The sequence below is a fragment of the Saccopteryx leptura genome, chromosome 1 (genome assembly GCF_036850995.1).
Source record: "Saccopteryx leptura isolate mSacLep1 chromosome 1, mSacLep1_pri_phased_curated, whole genome shotgun sequence".
Taxonomy (NCBI): Eukaryota; Metazoa; Chordata; class Mammalia; order Chiroptera; family Emballonuridae; genus Saccopteryx; species Saccopteryx leptura.
In genome coordinates, this window is record NC_089503.1 from 199,269,181 (window position 1) to 199,288,627 (window position 19,447).

The 19,447-nt window shown below is 44.6% G+C and overlaps 1 long non-coding RNA gene across 1 annotated transcript; it reads right to left on the bottom strand.

Moving 5' to 3' along the window:
- Positions 1 to 229: 229 nt before the first annotated feature.
- Positions 230 to 19,397, bottom strand: LOC136389125 (uncharacterized). Its single transcript, XR_010748275.1, has 4 exons — positions 19,255 to 19,397; positions 2,737 to 2,910; positions 2,304 to 2,410; positions 230 to 563 (listed from the first exon to the last, which is right to left on the bottom strand). It is a non-coding gene; the product is annotated as an uncharacterized lncRNA (long non-coding RNA).
- Between the last annotated feature and the right edge of the window lie 50 nt (positions 19,398 to 19,447).

The window sequence follows — 19,447 nt, forward strand, 5'->3', positions numbered from 1 at the left end:
GAGATGGGAGGCTCAGAGGGAATGAGCGACGGGAGCTTCGGGTGTGGAGAGCTAGCATGGATTTCAGCGACTCTGGGAAGGCGGAGTCTAGTGACTGGGAGGGCGGGGTCCCCAGGCAGAGCAGCGGCTATGGAAGCAGGGAGAGGTTGCAAACAAAGACAAACTGGGCTTTTTTTTTTTTTAAGATTTTATTTATTCATCTTAGAGTCAGGAGACAGAGAGAAAGACAGAGAGAGAGAAAGGGGGAGGAGCAGGAAGCATCAACTCCCATATGTGCCTTGACTAGGCAAGCCCGGGGTTTTGAACTGGTGACCTCAGCGTTCCAGGTCAGTTCTTTATCTACTGTGCCACCACAGGTCAGGCTTTTTTTTTTTTTTAGACAAGCTGAGCTTTAGACGGGTTGAGCGCAAACCTCCAAGGACACGTCACGTGGGAACTGCCAGGCACTTGAGAATCGAGACCCAGGGCACAGAGGGGCAGGAGTGGCCCGCCCTGGGAATCGTCCCAGATGGAGGCCTGGGAAGTCGGTGCACTCACTCACTCAGCAGGTCCAGAAAGCCAACCTAGGAGAGAGGAGGGCCAATTGTAGGGAATGGCTGCAATAAAAATGTCTGTGAGAGAGTAAGGGAAAGACCCTACTGAGAGTGAGAAGAGCAGAGAACTTTGTGAGAAGTCATCAAAACTGAGATTAAAAAAAATATTTTTTTTTTTTTTTCAAAAAGGAGGGAGTAGTAGGTGGAGCCAAGTTCTGGGCTTGCACAGAATGATGGATGAGATGAGGCCCAAACGTGACCACGAGGAAGTCGGTGTCCTGCTGGGAGACCTGTCTCAGTTTAACTTACAGGTGGGTAAGGTGACGTGAGGAAGAGATGATAGTACCTGCCATCCATAATGTTAGGGTTCAGCAGTGAAGGGAAGCACAGGCAAGAGGGGTTTTCTTTGCCTGGAGGCCGTAACCGTGGCTTTCGTCTAAAAGGCATGGAAGGGGGCAGGAGTGAGGATGCCAGTGGCTCTCCCCACCCTCCCGGGGACCCTGGAATCCATCCTGGGCCTTCCAGGCCTTGGCCTTTGCAAAGTAGGAAGTCTCAGCCTACTGGGAAGGTGGGAGAGGACGTGGGTGGAGTTCCAGAGAGGTCTCTGCGGGAAGGGTGACTGTGGGGGGAGGCTGGTGGCCACATGGAATACCAGGTTTCCCAGTGTGGTTGGGGTGAAAGAAGGAGGGTGGATCTGGAGAGTGCTGAGGAGTGGGAAATGACTCTCAGGTCATGGGAATTAAACAGCCTACGGACACTGCAGGGATATCCCTGTAGAGATGAGACTCTGATTGAGGACACACCAGGTTAATGATGGCTGAGCACATGGGTGCCCCGAACCCTTTCCGGATCAGAGAAGAGAAACACAAGGGGATGGGAGTGTTGTGAGTATGCTGAGCTCCTTAGAGAGCAGATGTCGAGGCCGGATTGACTGTGCAAGAGGCTGACCAGGAGGAAATGCCTGTGAAGGGTGGAGGGGGGACACAGAAGGTGGGAGAGCCTCAGACTGTCTGGGTTTGACCTCTGGGAAGGGGAAGAGGGGGAGGAAGGAGCATTGGCCAGGAAGACCCTCAGATCTCAGCGCGGTTCTTAGAGGTTCAGCCAGGCCAATGGGAAATCCCGGAGTCAAAGTTCCCTGCGAAGGGAGGGCCCCATCTTGCAGAATGAGCTGGATTTAGTATGCCAGCCACGGATAGTCATGCTGGAGTGGCCGCAGAAAGCACGGGGTGGGCCTGGGGTCCGTCCAGAGCACAGGCAGCTCCGTGTGCTGTGCGGCAGGGTGTCTGAGTGGCACCGTCTCAGGCTGCCAAAGGGGCCTGTGACACACTGTTTATTTTCCAATATCAATTCCCTGGGAGCAAGGCGGTCACCTGATCATGGTTCCCAGCAGAACTTCAAAGACAGGCCAGGCTGCCCACCTTGGCCTGTGGGGACTTGTAGCCTCTCGTCTTTGTGACATAGGGCAGGAAGCCGAGGCTCGTGCATGGGCCCTGTTTGAACAGCTCGTCAAAGCGAGAGAACTAGAGCTGAGACGACATCCAGGTAAGTCACCTCAGGACGGCTCCAGCTCCAGCTCGGGGGACCTCCAGGCACCGAAGTGAAGTGGAAGAAGCAGGTGGGAAGGGAGCACTCCCTGCAGAGGCGCTGCACCAGTGTGCTTATAGAGTAGGAACAGGAGTGCTAGTTTGTGAGAACGAGAGGAATAGGGGTTCAGTGAGAAAGCCAAGGTGGCAGCTCAAAGACAGGTGGAGAGAAAGGATTCTTTCTTACCCATTCTGTGCAGATCTTCGATGGGACTGAACGAGGCCCGTCTTCACTGGGGAGGCTGTTGCTTTACTCAGCGTACAGATCGTCTGTTCATGTGACCTGGAAACACCCTCACAGACACACCCAGAAACAATGTGTGAACCACACATCTGGGCTCCCCATGGCCTGTTCAAGGTGACACCGGGGTGTTGTCAGTTGAAGAGTCTAAGAACAAGATTGCTCTCCCTCCCAAAATCTCTCCAAGCCTCCCCACCCCCGTCATTCCCTTCCCCCCAGGCATGGCACCCCTGCCTGCCTTCTCCTAAATTCCAAGGGCCCTTCTGCTACCTCCGTGACTTCCTAAATACACTTTCTCTTATAATTTGGGAGATAAAAAAATCTAAGAACATAAAATAAGTGTCAGTTCTGTGAATCAGCTATTTAAATAAAAGGGTACCTCCTTCTGATGCTCCCACGAAGACAACTTCCTCTTGGTGGCTCACGCTCACGGAAGAAAAACCCTGGCTCACTCCCAAGCTTCCAGAACGACAAGGTCACCCAAGTGAGACCATCCATAAAGGCAAGGCAGTAAAAAAAGAGAGAGCGCTTCCCAATTTAACACTCAGCGACCCTAATGGACATAAAAGACGCATAGTCGGTCAGTCCACCCCTGTCCTGGGTCAGGAGAGCAGGCTCAGCTCCGGTGACACGTTACTGTCCTTCAAGGTCGAAGCCAAGGGCAAAGCCAAGAGACTTTCATTTTCAGCTCCTGGTTATGTCATTTTAGAACAAATTCAACTGCTATATCTCACTCAGCATTGGACTTCTCGATCGACGGCTCTGAACGCAATCGTTGCTCGTGTGATTTTTGTGCGCACAATGGCTGCGCAGCGAGCACACAGGCACTGCAGAACTGCGCTCTGGCTTGGCCCCTGCTCTCCATGGGGCCATGTTCAAAGACGTGCAGGCCTAACAGCCCCCCCCCCCATCACCTCCCAGGAGTTTGGATTTTTATGTTTTTAACAAGTGGGTACAAAGCTCTTTGGAAGCCCTTCAGTTGAGAAAGATTTAATTTTTGTTTAGAAGATTCTGTTTTCAAGTTTTTTTAAATATGATATTTTTAAACAGGAGACAATTACAGCTTTGTTGTTTATAAAGATAATAGAACTATGGCAACATTTCTTCCTATCTGTTTTTAAAATGTTCTTTTTCAAAAAGGAGTTATTTTCTCATCTTTTTTTTTTTTTGCAAACATACCTTTTCTTTGATAGCATAAATGGCTAAAAACAATTTTTTCCCCACTAAATGCAGTCAGGTAAGATTAAATATAATTATTTCAACTTCTAAAAGGGGCCCAGTGAAGGTTGTGCTACATGGGAAGGTTGATTTCTGCTATTTTCTCTTCATTTACCTGCTCTTGCTCTCTTGTTTCTGCCTTTGATCCCAGATTTCTTTGCAGGAAGAGACCACCTGTGCATTTCGTGCAGACTAGTTAGAGTGAGATAATCCATTCTATAAAGCCGTGCATGTGGGAACTTGCACGTGCTGAAAAGAAGTATATGAACAGCTGGTTGACACCCCCACGCACCCCCTAATTGCCCTGTACCCTCTCAGGATCCATCCTGTGCCAGACCTGACATGTGACCCACCATCTAAGAGGCAGATGATCTCCATAGTACATAGTCTCACGTATCGTATCATTGGCACCCTCCCCCTGGGGACCCGGCTTCATCATGGGGTCACTTGTGGACCCATCACAATGAGGCCAAGGAAATTTCAACTTTGCCTCATGCGGAGTTTAGATTCTTCAAATCCTTCAAGACAAACAAGTCCTTCCTCTTCCTAATACCTGCTCTCATAGCATAACCTGGGTGCATGGTTTTGCTAATCCAGCCTCTATCTCTTTATTCCACCCTACTCTCAACACCCCCCTCAGTCAGAGTGGGTGGCGGGGAATGGGGACACAAGAGGAGAAGAACGAAGTCTTGACCTGCCACAGTATCAGGGTCCAGCATGTAGCATGTGCTGCACACTGGGTTGTCATAGTGATACAATTTTGATCTTTTCTTGTGACTTCATTGGGTCCCACTTCATCGGTGGCCCACACAGAGTTGGACTGGGCCTGTGGGACCGGCTCTGGTGCGATGCTGTGAGTCTGTCTGTGGGGAGAGCAGGTTGAGTGGCTGGCAGGGCTATTCTTGGGTGCCGAGTACAGCTCTGAGCCCCCCACCCCCCACCCCGTGTCTCATTCAGTCTCTGGTGGGTTACAGGGAGAGCTCCAAGAGACGGGCCTGCAGAAGATACTCGATCCCCATGAGAATTTGCAGCCCAGCACGGCAGGGAGCTAACAACATCAAATACTTCTGACTGGGAGAGATGGAAGCAGCTGCTTCAGTTGTGATGTACACAATGGACACAGCATGGGGGCGGGCCTCAAAAACACTGGAGGGAAAAGTGTGTCTATGAAAAGTAACTTCAAATACCCCACAGAGAGCTCAAATGCCTCACAGGCAGAGAGTGTACTGATCATGGAAAAGTTGGGGTCAAGAGAGCAACTCTGTGGCGTAAAGTTTGAGTCCCAAAGGAAGTTGTGCTCATCTCATGATATGTCCCTCCTCCTGCTCCTCTCAAACCCCCAAAACCCCAAAACTTCATGGCCACACACTAGCTGGTTAGCTTGGTCAGTGAGAGTGTCGGCCAGAAACGCTATGGTTGAGGGTTCACTCCCTGTTCAGGGCACAACTAAGTGGAAAGACAAATAAATGCTCCCACCCCCCTTCCTTTCTCTGTTTTTCCAAAGGCAATTAATAAATAATTTTTTAAAAATGTTTAAAAAGAACCTCATGGCCGAGGTTACCATGTCCATTCCAAAATCACTTAATCCCATAAAAGTGGACGAGGAGGATAGATAATCCTGATTCAGACCTCGATATTAAATTAAGGCGTTTATTTCTAGACGAGTGTTTCAGTGAAGCTCAACCTTGTGACTTGTTATGTCCAAGGGTGATGAATAGGGCAGATGACATCATCACCATGCTACTTTGTGAATGGAAATCTACCCGGCAACTCAAGGCAAGATTACTCTGAACTGAATCAAGAATGAAAATGATGGTATAAGCCTATGATCATCATTTAATATTAATTGTACCAAAAGAGAGTTATTTTATGTAAGGATCACATTCATCTCTGGAGGGGATAAAAAGAATTTTCTTTTAAATAAATAATATTTAACAAGTAAATCTATCTGATAGTGACCCAGAGCTCCCTAATTGGTGTTGAAGGAATAATTTTTCCTAATTGGGCAACTGGTGGGAAGTTTATTATCCTCGGTCTGTTTTATAATGTTGATCTCTAGACTATAAAGCCCTAGTGGATGATGGCTGCACATTTTGTCCAGAGATTTAATGGCCTCCCCATCTGGTACAGTACAAAATAAGTAAGACATTTTGGAATCACTTGGGATGCTTTCAGCTGGACTTAACTGAAAGCTTACCTCAACCTGCCGCAGGCATTCGAGTTCTGTATTATCTTACATAACAAGCAGTCCAGAGTTGGGAAATTACCAAGTGGCTCTATCCCATCATCAAAGCCCAAGCTTTTTCTGTCATCGTACTCTCCTGAGATCAGCTTCTGCTCGGCAGCTAGCTCTTTCCTCACGGTTGTAGGATGGCAATTAGTACCTGGCATCCTGTGCAGAGATGTCCAAGTCCAATGGGTAGAGAGACTGTCTCTTCCCACGCATCTAGTGCAGTGGTCCCCAGCCCCTTGGCCGCGGACTGGTACCGGTCCATTTGGTACTGGTCCGCAGAGAACGAATAAATAACTTACATTATTTCTGTTTTATTTATATTTAAGTCTGAACGATGTTTTATTTTTAAAAAATGACCAGATTCCCTCTGTTACATCTGTCTAAGTCTCATTCTTGACGCTTGTCTCGGTCACGTGATACATTTATCTGTCCCACCCTAAAGGCCGGTCCGTGAAAATATTTTCTGACATTAAACCGGTCTGTGGCCCAAAAAAGGTTGGGGACCACTGAGCTAGAGGACGGCCGCAGGGGGCCCGTTTTCTCTTTCAGTGGCAGGACTGGGCACACCAAGGGGAACCTGAGATGCCAGGTGTGCTAAGAAGAGGGCATGGGTGGTTAATGTCGGTGCACTCTCCTCAGTCCTGCCAGCCAGAAGCAGTCAGCTCATTCTGACAGAGAGACGACATGCTGTGCTTTTAGATGACCCTGACTTCTTCCTCCCCTCGGCCCCATCTGAATGAGAGCTGCTCCCCACAACCCGAAATGCGCTTCTCTCACTCCAGCCTCTTCAAGTGCACTTGACCTTGGATTGACAGCACACTGAGTCCTTCTTTGCTTTACTGCTTTTTTTCTGCTCTATGTCCACATTCAACTGTCTCAGGTTCTAAGTTGCAGGAATGTAGGCAGTGGGTGTATGTCACTGTCACATTAAAGAGTCATGCGAAGCCCTAGGTATAATTATGCACTTTGTAGATTTCTACAAATAATGGTGGTGAGGGACCCTGACATCTGAAGCATAGAGTCATAATAATAATCATGACCACAGACTGGGATTCTTAATCTGGGGTTCATACACTTAGAAGAAAATCTATTGGGTTTTTTTTTACTGTCTCTAATTGAAATTTATTAATTTCTTCAATTATTAATATAGGCAACAAGCCACAGAAGTACCAGCTGTCTATGTGATACAGATTTGGAGGGCATAATGGTTAGTTTTATGTGTCAGCTGGGCTAGGTCATGGTACTCAGTTATTTAATCAAACGCTGGTCCAGGTGTTGCTGGGAAGGTGTTTGGTAGCTGGGATTAGCCTCTAAGATCAGTGGCCCTGAAGGAAAGGCATTTTTACCCTGGGTGGAGTGGCTGGTCATCATTCAATCAGTCATAAGGCCCTGAGAGCAGAAACAGGTTTCTCCGAATATAACAAATCTGGCCTCAAAGCTGCAGTGTTATCTGCAACTTAAGTTTCCAGCCTGTCCTAAGGATGTCAGACTTGTCAGCTCCACGACTGCATGAACCTGTTACTTAAAATAGATATGATGGAGAGAGAGAGAGCATACACACACACACTCCATTTCAGTCTCTCTTCTGAGGAACCCAGCCTGTCCCAGGTGCTGCTGAGACAGATACTGCATTGTTTCTGTGTCTCCAGAGAACGACTGGCTGAGCTCAGTGAGACTGCAGGGGGCGGGGAGGGATTGGTGGGGGGAGGAGGGGTGATCTGTGATGAGGGCAGAGAGGTGGGGAGTGGCCAGGCGACCTTGCCAATTCCGATTCCGCAGAACAAGAATCCACGAAAGAGATGATAAACAATGGGTTAAGCGAGGAAAGAAATCAAACACTAACTGATTTAAAAATTAAATTCGGTTTCTTGCCTATCAGATAGATATCCCGAAGGGTGACAACCCGCTTTTCTGGTGTGGCTGTGTACAAACCTGACTCTGAATCCCTGTGCCTGGAGAGAAAGGGCTCAGCCCCCCATGGAGAGGAACTGGATGATATCTCACAAATACTGTATGGGTATTTATCACCGGGTTCAGCATTACCAACTCAAGGCATTGACCCTGAAGATGTACCTTCATGCATATGAAGAACACAAAAGCTTATTATTCTTTGCATCATTTTTTGAAATAGCAAAATATTGGAAGTAACCCAAATGCTTATGTGTAGGAGATTGGCTAATAAACTCTAGTGCATGCACACAGCAGTGTTCCACAGAACTATTAAAGAAAGAAGGACTTCTGTGTACAAATATGAAATGATTTCTAAGCTATTGTGCTAAGTGAAAGCAAGGGGCAAACGAATACCAATAGAATGCCAACTTTCAAATAAGAAGAAAAGGAACATAGAGTGTGTGTATGTGTTTGCTTATTTTTGCAAAAAAAAAAAAATGCAGGCAAAAAGAAAAAGGCAGGAACTAAGGAAATGGTTTCTCTGAGATAATTGAAAATATATATATATTTGTCTCTGCCCCCAGTTCCTGGCACAGGGCTCCTTAAACTCTTGTAACTTTTTAAGTGATAAGAACACTAGGAGCATTTCTTGTTCTAAATATTGGTCTTTGATCTGTGTTCCTGACACAGGGGTCCTGAAACCCTTGCACTTTCCTGGGTGACAGGAGTGGGTTTTTTTTGTTCTAATGACAGTGTGTGGGCTCCTGGATGGCTCCCAGGCGAGGACTGGTCAGAGGAAAGACTGAGCTGTGATCCTGTGATCCAGGCTTGCGACTTGAGCTCCACCCCCATCTCCAGAGAAGAGGGAGGGGCTGGAGATGGAGTTAATAATGGGTTCTGCCTGTGTGGTGAAGCCTCCATGAAATCCCAAGGGTACAGGCTTGGGGAGCTTCTGGGTGGGTGAACACGTGGGGGGGTGGGGGAGTGGAGCCCAGAGAGGGCACGGGGAGCTCCGCCCCTGCCCACACACCCTTGTCTTATCAGTCTCTTTCCTCCTGGTGTTCACCTTCTCCTTTATCACGTCCTCTTATTATAAACCAGTAAACAGAAGTACGCTGCCTTCCTGAGCTCCGTGAGCCGCTCGAGCAGATTAATCAGACCTGAGGAGGGAGTTATGGGAACCTCCGATCTAGATATCCCAAGGACACCACCTTAAATCATTATGTTGATGAGGTTATGTTGATAAAGATTCAGACACAAGAAGTGGCTGGCATGTGGAAGGCCTTCATGAACTACACCTGGGAATGTTTAGTTTCAGCGGTCCGGGTTGTGTTTGGAATGTCCCCTGGGCGGCCATCACCAATGACCGTCTCCTGTGCCTCCTTCCATGCAAAAGGAAGTGCATTCGCTGGTTGGCTTTGGGTTCGGAGGCCAGACTTCTCTGGCCCACAAACGGGGATGCATGGCTGCCAACTGTGGATGGAGCCCAGAGCCAGAAAGGGCTCTGCAGCAGGTCCAGGTGGCTGTGCAGGCAGGGCCGCCACTGGGTCCACGGGGTCTGCAGAGTCTGTGATGTGAGGGCATCAGTGGTAGGAAAGGCTGTTTTGTGGCTTTTGTCACAAGCACCAGCCAGAAACCCACGAAGAAGGGCCCCTGGGGTTCTAACGCCGGCCATGCCATCTGTAGCAGAAACTTAGTACCTGGCGTGCTGCCAGGACCCTGCAGAGATGGAACACCTGACCGTGGGGGACCAAGCGACCGGCATCTGGAATTGCCTCTTGCGGGAACTCACAAACCCATAAGATGGAGCAAGCCAGCCCCACCTCTCATAAACTGGAAGAGATGCAACTAGGATTGAGCATGATCAGGGCCAGGGACATAAAGCAGGTGCTAAACACCCGGACTCCTATGACACCCACCGCTGTTGGACCAGGGGGCCCTCTCGGATGGAGGAGAAGGAACATCTGATTCTGGTCTATGGATAGGCCAGCTCCATCTGTGGGTGCACGCCAAGACAGAGGACAGCTGCTCTCCCACTGCACTCAGACATGACCCTCAGCAGTGATAAGGGGACATCGTCTCAATGAGCAGAGGTCTCATGGGTGATGGCTTGGCCGAGAGGATCAGTGGTGAGGGAGTCTGGAATAAAGGTGTGTGGATGGACATATGGAAGTGTGCACAGGAGTAAGGATTTTTAAATCACATCCTAATGTCCACCAGAGAGCACCCATTGCAGGAGACAACCAAGTAGACGAAATGATTTGGCAGGTCGATGTCAGCTGGTCTGTTTCCGAAGGCTAACCCCTGAAATGACCTAGCAGGAGTGACACTCCTGTAGCAGTGAGTATATCTAGTTCACACAGCTTGGCTTTTAAAATACTCATCTCCATTAAAAGGAAGCAAGGCCTCCTGGGAGAAACAGTTGATTCTAGATTTGGGACAGAAAAAGTTTAAGGTGAGGCATTCTCTCTCTCTCTCTCTCTCTCTCTCTCTCTCGAGCACGCCCACACCTTCTTTCTCAGGTGTGCACCTTTGCCTTCTCCTGAGCTCCAGGGGCTCTTCTTCTGCCTCTATAAGTTATTTCCTGCATCCACACTGTCCAGAGGGCTCATTTCTCCTACCTTTGTGACTTTATAAATAAACTTCTTGCATTAGAAAAAAGAAAAACAACAACAACAAAAAACCATGTACAACCTGAGCCCAGAATGCATTCTCATACCAAAAAAAAGGCAACAAAATGCCCAAAAGGTCACAGAAGCCAGCTTGAATGAGTTCTTACTGGCCAACCTTAGGATGATTTAAACATCAAATTGGATCATGATGCTAGTCAATGTTCTTCTTTAGAAAATGGGGTGAGGGAGAGAAGGGGAAGCCCTTATCTACAGAAGAATACAAGCTAATAGATGCAATAGAAATGATAAGTAGGAAAAAAATCACCATTTTTTCCCCTTTAACGTTGTAGCAGGGTCCCTCTTTTATGAACCCAGAAGAGGTTCGGCTCTGAGATGTGAGCCGGGCGCAAACTGGGTATTGGAGATGAGTTACTGAAAAGCCAGCGTTTCCTAAGTCATTATAACTATGGCTTAAGTTTTAGAAATAAGTAGTTTCTCCAGATAGGACAGAAATTATGATACCTTTGCACCTACATCACTTTCTTCCTGTTACATTCCCCTCTCCTTATTAACAACATTTCTTCCTTAGCAAGTCAAAGTCAAGGTGGAATCAACCACATAACCTTCCCAGTTCACCTGCTCCAAGGACAGTCTTGCCCTCCACCGGTATGCATCAGTTACACTTTACATACCCATTCTTCTAGCCTCCTGCTCCCCACGATCACAAGCAAGACCACCATGAATATCTTTGGACACAGCGTATCAGGGCCTTTTAAAAGGATTTCTCTGGGGTACACCAAGATAGACCTTTGGGTCACAGAGGGTACACCAGCTTTGAGCACACTCTCATCGTTTCCAGAATAAAACTCTCACCAGCGATGCACCATTACTCACCAAACCCTGGGATCATTCATCTTTATAGTTTAGATAACAGTATAGGTTCACATGGCACTCCATGAAAATTTTCCATTTCTCTGGTTCCTGGTGAATTTGGGAGTCCTTCAGCCTGCTTGCTGGATGCTGGGTTTTCTCTCTGGATTCATGTCCTATGCCTGTTTTTCAACTTTGTCCCCACTTTCATTTTCCCTTCAATTTGTGTTCACATTCCTTTGTTTTGTTTTTGACGTTGATGATTCATTGGTTTCAAATAGTGCAAATATCTTAGTCACCTGTCAACTAAAGTTACTTGAACCAAAATTGTAATTTAAAAAAAAATTTGATGTTTGGTATCCTTTTTTCATCATATTGTTTGTTGTTAGGATGTTGTTTAGAAGGCCTATCCCCAACTATATGTCACAAATACATTTTTCTATCTTTTCTTCTACTAGCTCTGTTGTTTACCTATAGTCTACCTAAATCTATGGATGAGATAGGAATACAGGTGTATACTTCTTTATATAATGAATTAGTATTCCCTACACCCCTGACAAAAGGCACTTTCATGTCTCCATTGTTGTGTAGTATAAATTTCACATATCAATTAACACACACAGACACACACACACACACACACAGTTTCACTGGCTTATTTGTTCCTGCTTCAGTATCATATTGTTTTCACTAAATGCTTTGATTTAGTCTGAATGTCTACTAAGACATACCCTCTGTTCTTTCCTCGGGTTTATTACAATGCCCGAGGTATTAGGTATTTGTGGACTTTTTTAGTCAATATATAAGTTGTAGTGAGTTTTTGAGTTCCTCATACTCTCAGCTGCATTTATTGGGGGAAGGAGCTGCATTGACTTTATACATTAAATATATAATTCATACTGTGCTAAACCGAAACATTGTGAGCTCAGTTATCTCATCACTTCCTCAAATCTTTTATATCCTTTAAAATTTTGTTTGTAAAGATTTATACAACCTTTGGTTATTCCCTCGTTCTTGCTGGTTTTGTTAATTGTGTCCTCTTTTCTAGTTTGAATTGGTTAATAAAGGTATTATACAGTATTTATACACTATAAAAATCCAGTATCACTGCATTGGAAAGGAAACTAATTTTTGTAATAGGTTCCTGTTTGTAAAATGAAGGCACTAAAACCACTGAGTGTGTGTGTGTGTGTGTGTGTGTGTGTGTGTGTGTGTGTGTCCTGCCACTGGAAATCCCACACCCAGTTCTGCTGTTCATTTCTACTGTATTCAGGGTCACCATCCCAGCTTTCTCTCCCCAGTATTAAATGATGTCCTTTTACAGAAACTAAAATGATATGAATTCTCATATAACCTTCATAGTTATATACTTTGAAAGCTTTCATTTCTTTTGTATCTTCTCAAGTTGACTTACTACTTAACTCAAAAGAGAGGGAATTTCAAGGTATTTTTTCGGCCACAAAGCACACTTCCTGATTTCAATATCTACTCACATTAGTGTCAGCTGCTAGGGAGACAATTAGTTTATATAAACTGAGATGAATTATAATTTGTTGTTTTTTGTAGGAATTACATTAAAGTAGGGAAAAAATGGCTTATGATAGTGTGAATGGGGCAGTAATTCAATTAGATGTTATTGAAGTGGGAGTTTAGGGGACAGAAAATATCATTAGAGTTTAATAAAAGGATACATTAGAGAATTACATCCTTGATGCATGGTACGAAGTAAACAAATTACACTATTTTTTCCTAATGGAAATGCTGACACTTTGATTTGTAACTTTGATTTTACTTAGTAGTACCATAAAAATTGCTATTGAGAATTGTATCTATTGCTGAGAAGTTTTAGTAACTTTAGAATAATAATTGAATGGTTTGGATGTCCAACATTTAAACTTGCTTGGAACAGAGGAAAAAAATTAGTTCCAGAATAATAAAATTGGGTATATGTGTGCTGCCTGAAATACATTTCTCCTGTGCCATTTACGTAAAGAAGGCTGGACACCTTTTGCTGTTGCTCACAATGTTGATTCTGCTTGGGAGAAATGCTAGAAACCTTTAGTCAGATTTATTGGGATTTATCATTTTAGTTTGCATGTTTATTAACTCACAAAAATATAGTCAATGCTATATAGGTTTGCTGTCTAGATAAGCTCTCTCCTAAGTTCTCTGTCTCAAAAATGTCTATCTTTCCAATAACTTGCACTTTATTACCAAGAAATTATACGACTATTTCCCCTTGTATTTTTATCATTGAGTCATAATATATAGTTTTTTATATATTCTGGATACAAATTCCTTGTCAAAGACGTGATTATAAAAATGTGCTCCCATTCTGTGGGTCATCTTTTCACTTCTGATGACATTGTTTGCAGTGGACATAAACTACTTTGCCACCTGGAGTTGAGCCCCAAAGACAATGCACGGGCCACCCCAATACCTACGAGGAGAACTAGAACGTGGAACAGCCCTCTTAATCCATAACTGCTGGAGGAGACAGAGAACAGCCTTAACCGAGGACACAGTGAGCGTTGTGGAGATTGAAGGACAGTACAAAACAAATTGCATTACACCTGTCTTTAAACTCCTTAAGTGGCTTCCTGTTGAATTTAGCATAAATTCTAAATGCCTTATCACAGACTACAACCTTGATACTCAAGTCCGAGGGCGAGGAACAGCGACATTATCACCTGGGGGTTGTTGAAAATGCAGAACCTCAGATTCTGTCCCAGACCTTTAATCCAAAACCGTATTTTAAAACGATTCACAGGTGAGTCATCTATGTATATATTAAAGCACAAGGGGCATTGGTATACATGATCATAAAAAGGTCATTTAAACTATGTGGTGGTAGTCAAGGTATTTATTTTAGCTTAGAAAAAAGTCACTATATGTTAGATGCAAGGCTTTAAATCCAAGAGTGAGCCCAGGTGGGTTGGCTCAAGTGGTAGAGTATTGGCTTGGTGTGTGGATGTCTTGGGTTCAATTCCCGGTCAGAGCACACAGGAGAAGCATCTGTTTCTCCACCCCTCTCCCTCTCACTTCTCTCTCTCTCTCTCTCTCTTCTCTTCTCCTGTAGCCATAGCTTGATTGAAGCTAGTTGGCCCTGGGGCGTTGAGGATGGCTCTGTGGTCTAACTAATGGCTCTGGTTGCAACAAAGCAACGGCCCCATCAGCATAACCCCCTAGTGGGCTTTCTGGGTTGGTCCCAGTTGAGGTATGTGTGAGAGTCTGTATCTGCCTTCCCTCCTCTCACTGAATAAAAAAATTAAATCCAAGAGTGAAATCCCGCTGGTACAATGCCTCAAAAACACCCACATGCTTTTCATCAGAATTTGCTATGCCCCCAGCCGAGTGGATTGTCTTACCAATTCTTTTGCATGGTAGCTTTCCTTGCCTTAGGGTCTCTACACGTACTGTCAGAATTGTGCCCAGAAAGCTACTCCTGTCCTTCACACAATTGAGTTATTCTCCTCTTTCTGATCTCTCTTCAGATGTCACCTCCTCCTTGGAGCGACCTTTCCTGATCTCCCTCCCCAAAGCCTCCCACTCTTTCACCACTTCTATCATAGGCTTTAGTACACTGTGTAAATTACTTATTAATGTTCAATTTTTTTATATGGAAATGACTGGACTCACAGGAAGTTGTAGGAATAGTACAGAGTGCGTTGTGTGCCTCTTACCCAGCTATCCCCCCAACAGCATCTCATATACAGTACATTGTTATAGCGCCCTAGAAGTTTTGTTGGCTTATTTCTTCTTCCTGATTGCTCTATGAAAAATTAAATCTGGTCATTCTCTACTCCATTCCCTTGTTTTCCTTCCTCTGTGTGTCCATATCTTCATACTCACTATCTGAAACTAATTCATTTGTTTCCTTGGGGGTTGCATGTTTCTACTCCTAGGTTGAGGAATTTGTTCACCATGGCGTAGCCAGCACCTACAAGAAGTCTACAATTGTTCATTAAAAGCATGTATTTGCTTAATAAATATCGATTCAATAAATGGATGGATGTAGGCAGAGGTCCAAGAGTAGTTGAGGAATATGTTACAACAATTAATTGTAGGTGACTAGTAGATAGATAAATGAGTTCCAGAGCAGCATAGTGTTTATAGTCAACAATATTGCATTATATACTTCAAAGTTTCTAAGAGACTAGATTTAAATGTTCCCCCTCAAAAAAAAAATGGATGATTATGTGCCGTGATAGAGGTGTTAGCTAAAGCTACCATGTCATGTTGCAGAACATAAACGTATCAAGTCAACACGTTGCATATCTTGAACTTACACAGCGTCAAATGAAGATACCCCCTCCAAATTAATTGTATAATTCAATATTTCTGATGACCACATTTTATTGTTGTTATATGTTGAATGGTGGGTGGGAAACATATAACTTCAGTTACCTTGTCTACAAGAAAATATTCAGGAAATACAGTAAATTGTACTTTAAAAATTTCTCAAGTTGATGGCATTATCCTTTGTTGATCTGTTTGATTAAACATGTGTGAAAGGTCTTCAGAATGAGGATGGTATATACCATACTTCTGTAAAAGAATTTTTTCTGGCAGATATTTTTTAGCTCTGCTTCTTTTAAATTGGACACAGGTGGCTACTTTTTGAAACTGTATCAAGAAGCTGCTTTATTCAGACAAAAAGGAAATAGGCAGATAGGGAAGAAAAAGCATTTCAAGGAACGTAACTATGGTGTGCATTGAAAATAGTGTTTCTTCCCCGCTTTGAGTTTTATCGCTACTGGTTGATTCCAGTGTCTCTACAACGATAGTTATTGATGGATGTTTTTGTTTCCATCTTTATTTTAATAAATTTTGAGCCAACGTCTGCACTTTGGATTTCATGGTAAACTTGAATGTATCAATAACATTTTCTACTTAAAGTTTCATTTAAAATCTTCTTGACTAAACCAATTTTCACAGTAAATACCACAGAGTGTGTGTACCTGTTATTTTATGCTATGTGCCATTGACTAGAAGCTTTACCTTTTGTCCAATTTAGTCTTTGACCAGTATGTTTTTCAAGTCAGCTTATTGGTTTTGGTTTCTTATTATTTCTCACACACACACACACACACACACACACGTATTTTTGCCTTTCAACTTTACTTTTATAATGTACATTATAGATGATTTCATATCTGGGCATTGATAGTTATCACATTTTTTTTCACTTTTCTACAAGATGTTTCGTAAGTTTTTAACTAGTTTTTTAGAATTGAACATTTTTAGGTTAACAATCTTTGAGTTTTATAAACAATGTAGCATGGATAGTTAGTATATTGGTATCTGTGTATGATTTATTCTAGAAGTGCTTTGTTAAAAGAAATGTGCACTTCAAGTTTAAAAAATGTATTGCTCTATTGCTCTCCATTGAGGCTAATTACATAATTCACATGCCTACCAGCAAGGTAAAAGAGTATCTTTTTTCCAAACCCTTTCTAACTCTGTGGTGATAGAATAATAGTTCTGCCTCTTATTTACAGTGATGGTTTCCTTAACTTATATTTAATTAAAAAAAAGGTTTTATACATAGATTATACCCATGTCAGCTTCCTGGTGTTCATGTACTATAATTATAAAAGATACAAGCGTTGTGGAAAATTGGGTGAAAGGTACACAAAACCACTCTGCAATCTCTCTCTTTTTTTTTTTTTTTTTTTGCCATTTCCTGTGAATCTATAATTATATCCAAGTAAAAAGTAAAAAGAACCCATAAAAAAAATCATTAGAGGACTTCCATCATTAGAGCAATTCTTATTGAGTCCTCTGGATGGAGACAGCGGCTTCTGTGGTCTCTTTTCCTGACGAGCTGGTGAAAAGTGAAAGCGGTGGGAGATGGAAGAGGGACTCAGTCTGGCGGTGATAATTAGTGAGTCCAGTGGAAGGTCAGAGAGTTTCACGATCTCCACAGTATCAGACACGTTTAGAATAGAAGGGCTTTTAAAACAAACAGTTCATTTTGATGACGCTGTCTGGTGCATCTCTGTAGGTGCAAAGTAGCTCTTGGTTACAGGGACAGAAAGGAAGTAGAGCCAGAAACTTTCTGATTCCAAGAGTCTCCTCAGGTGTTAGATGAGATCTGCAGTGAATTTCAGCCCCTCTCCCCTCTGAATCCTTTCCCCTAGCTCCAGGGCAATTTAGCTTAAGTTTTAGTTTTAATTTAGTTTTGTTTTCTTCATCTTTAGTGTTTATTTTATTGATTTTAGGGGGAAGGAAAGGAGGGGAAGAGAGAGAGACAGAATATCAATCTGTTGTTCCTGTATGTGCTCTGACGGGGGATCAAACCTGCAACCTCCGTGCTTCCATATGATGCTCTAACCAGACTTTTTACACAGGGGGCCAGTTCACTGTCCCTCAGACTGTTGGAGGGCTGCCACATACAGTGCTCCTCTCACTGACCACCAATGAAAGAGATGCCCCTTCCAGAAGTGCGGCGGGGGCTGGATAAATGGCCTCATGGGGCTGCATGCAGTCCACAGGCCATAGTTTGGGGACCCCTGCACCAATCGAGCTATCCAGCCAGAGGGAGTTTGGGTTTTGGTTTGAGGAAACAGAACCACATCCACATAATTTCTAGTGCAGAGAACTTATCCTGGGACAGTTTCCCTCTTGAACCGAGTTGTAGATGGAAGGTAGCAAATTCAAATCCCTGTGGGGGTCCGGGAGCCTTACTGGGGAACCAAGATGAAGAATGATGGGATCCTTCCAAGCTTTGAAGAGACTGTTGGAATTAATCTCTTTGTAGAACTGCAGACATAAACTCTAAAGAGTTCGTTCAGATACGGGTGGTAGGAGTGTCCTGGTGGCAAGTGGAAGAAACTAAGGCACGCAGGCAGGTGTACGCTCTCCTCCTCTCGGTTTCCACGCAGCCCGTCCGTAAACCACTTCTGCCTGGGCCTCCCTTTCCTTACATGCAATGAAGGCTAATATGGTACCTCGTGGGTTTAAACCTTTCCTGACTTTTCCACTTGCTTTCATGGGGTACGAGTGGCACTCTTGTGTGGAAAAAACGTTAGAGGAGGGCTTCAGCTCAGGAAGGACGTCCAAATAGAGATTTTGACACAGAACTCACGAGGTAGTTTACAAGAATATTTGAGAGCCTGAGCTTTGGAGCCACATAGCTTGGGTTCAAACCCTAGCTCTCCAGGTGGTAACTTATTTTAACCTCGTTATACCTGACTTTTTCATTTGTGAAACGAAAATCAACGTGGATAAGAATGTTTATTTCCCAGAGTGTGGGGAGGATTAAGTGCTTAGAACAGTGCCTGGCCCCTACTTAACACTGTTCGCAATTGCGTATCTGGTTGTCTTATGTTAAGGTGACCAATCATCCTCCTTTAGAGTGGACAGTCCTTCTTTTGTAAGTTCTGTCCTCCGTGGAAAAGTGTCCTCCTACACGTCCTCCTTTTTGATATTGTTAGACTCATCTGTAAATGTCCATATTCAATCGACACGGAGTCGATCCATTGCATGTGATGTGACATATTTGTAACTGAGTACTTTTTTCTTACAATTATTAAAAATTAATAGGCATGTAAGCATAATTACAATATAAATTATAAATGTTTTTATTATGCCTTTATATTATAGTGTATTACTGTTGCAATGAATAAAATGTTTCTTTTATTTACGATCCCCCCCCCCCCAAGCCAGAAACGGGGAGGCAGACAGACTCCCACACGCGCCCAACCGGGATCCACCCGGCACGCCCACCAGGGGGCAATGCTCTGCTCATCTTGGGGCGTCGCTCTGCCACTATCAGAGCCATTCTAGCGCCTGAGGCAGAGGCCACAGAGCCATCCTCAGCGCCCGGGTAAACTTTGCTCCAATGGAGCCTCGGCTGCGGGATGGGAAGAGAGAGACAGAGAAGAAGGAAAGGGGTAGGGGTGGAGAAGCAGATGGGCGCTTCTCCTCTGTGCCCTGGCCAGGAATCGAACCCCGGACTCTTGCACGCCAGGCCGACAATCTACCACTGAGCCAACCGGCCAGGGCCACGATATTTTCTTTAACTTATTTTTGTCCTTTTCACTGTAAAAAAGCTGGTCACCTTACTTACCTGCATACTGCACATCTAACCCTCAAGCAATCGGAAAGCTTCTGCACAGTCAAGACTCTTCTACCCTACTTTCCCTGCGCCTCGCGGTGCAGCCTCCGCCCCCCCGCCCCGGGAGAGGGTGCGGAGGGACGGGGCGCCGCCGATTCCTGGGCGGGGCTCCTCTGGCGTGACTCCGGGCGCCGGCGCCGTGACG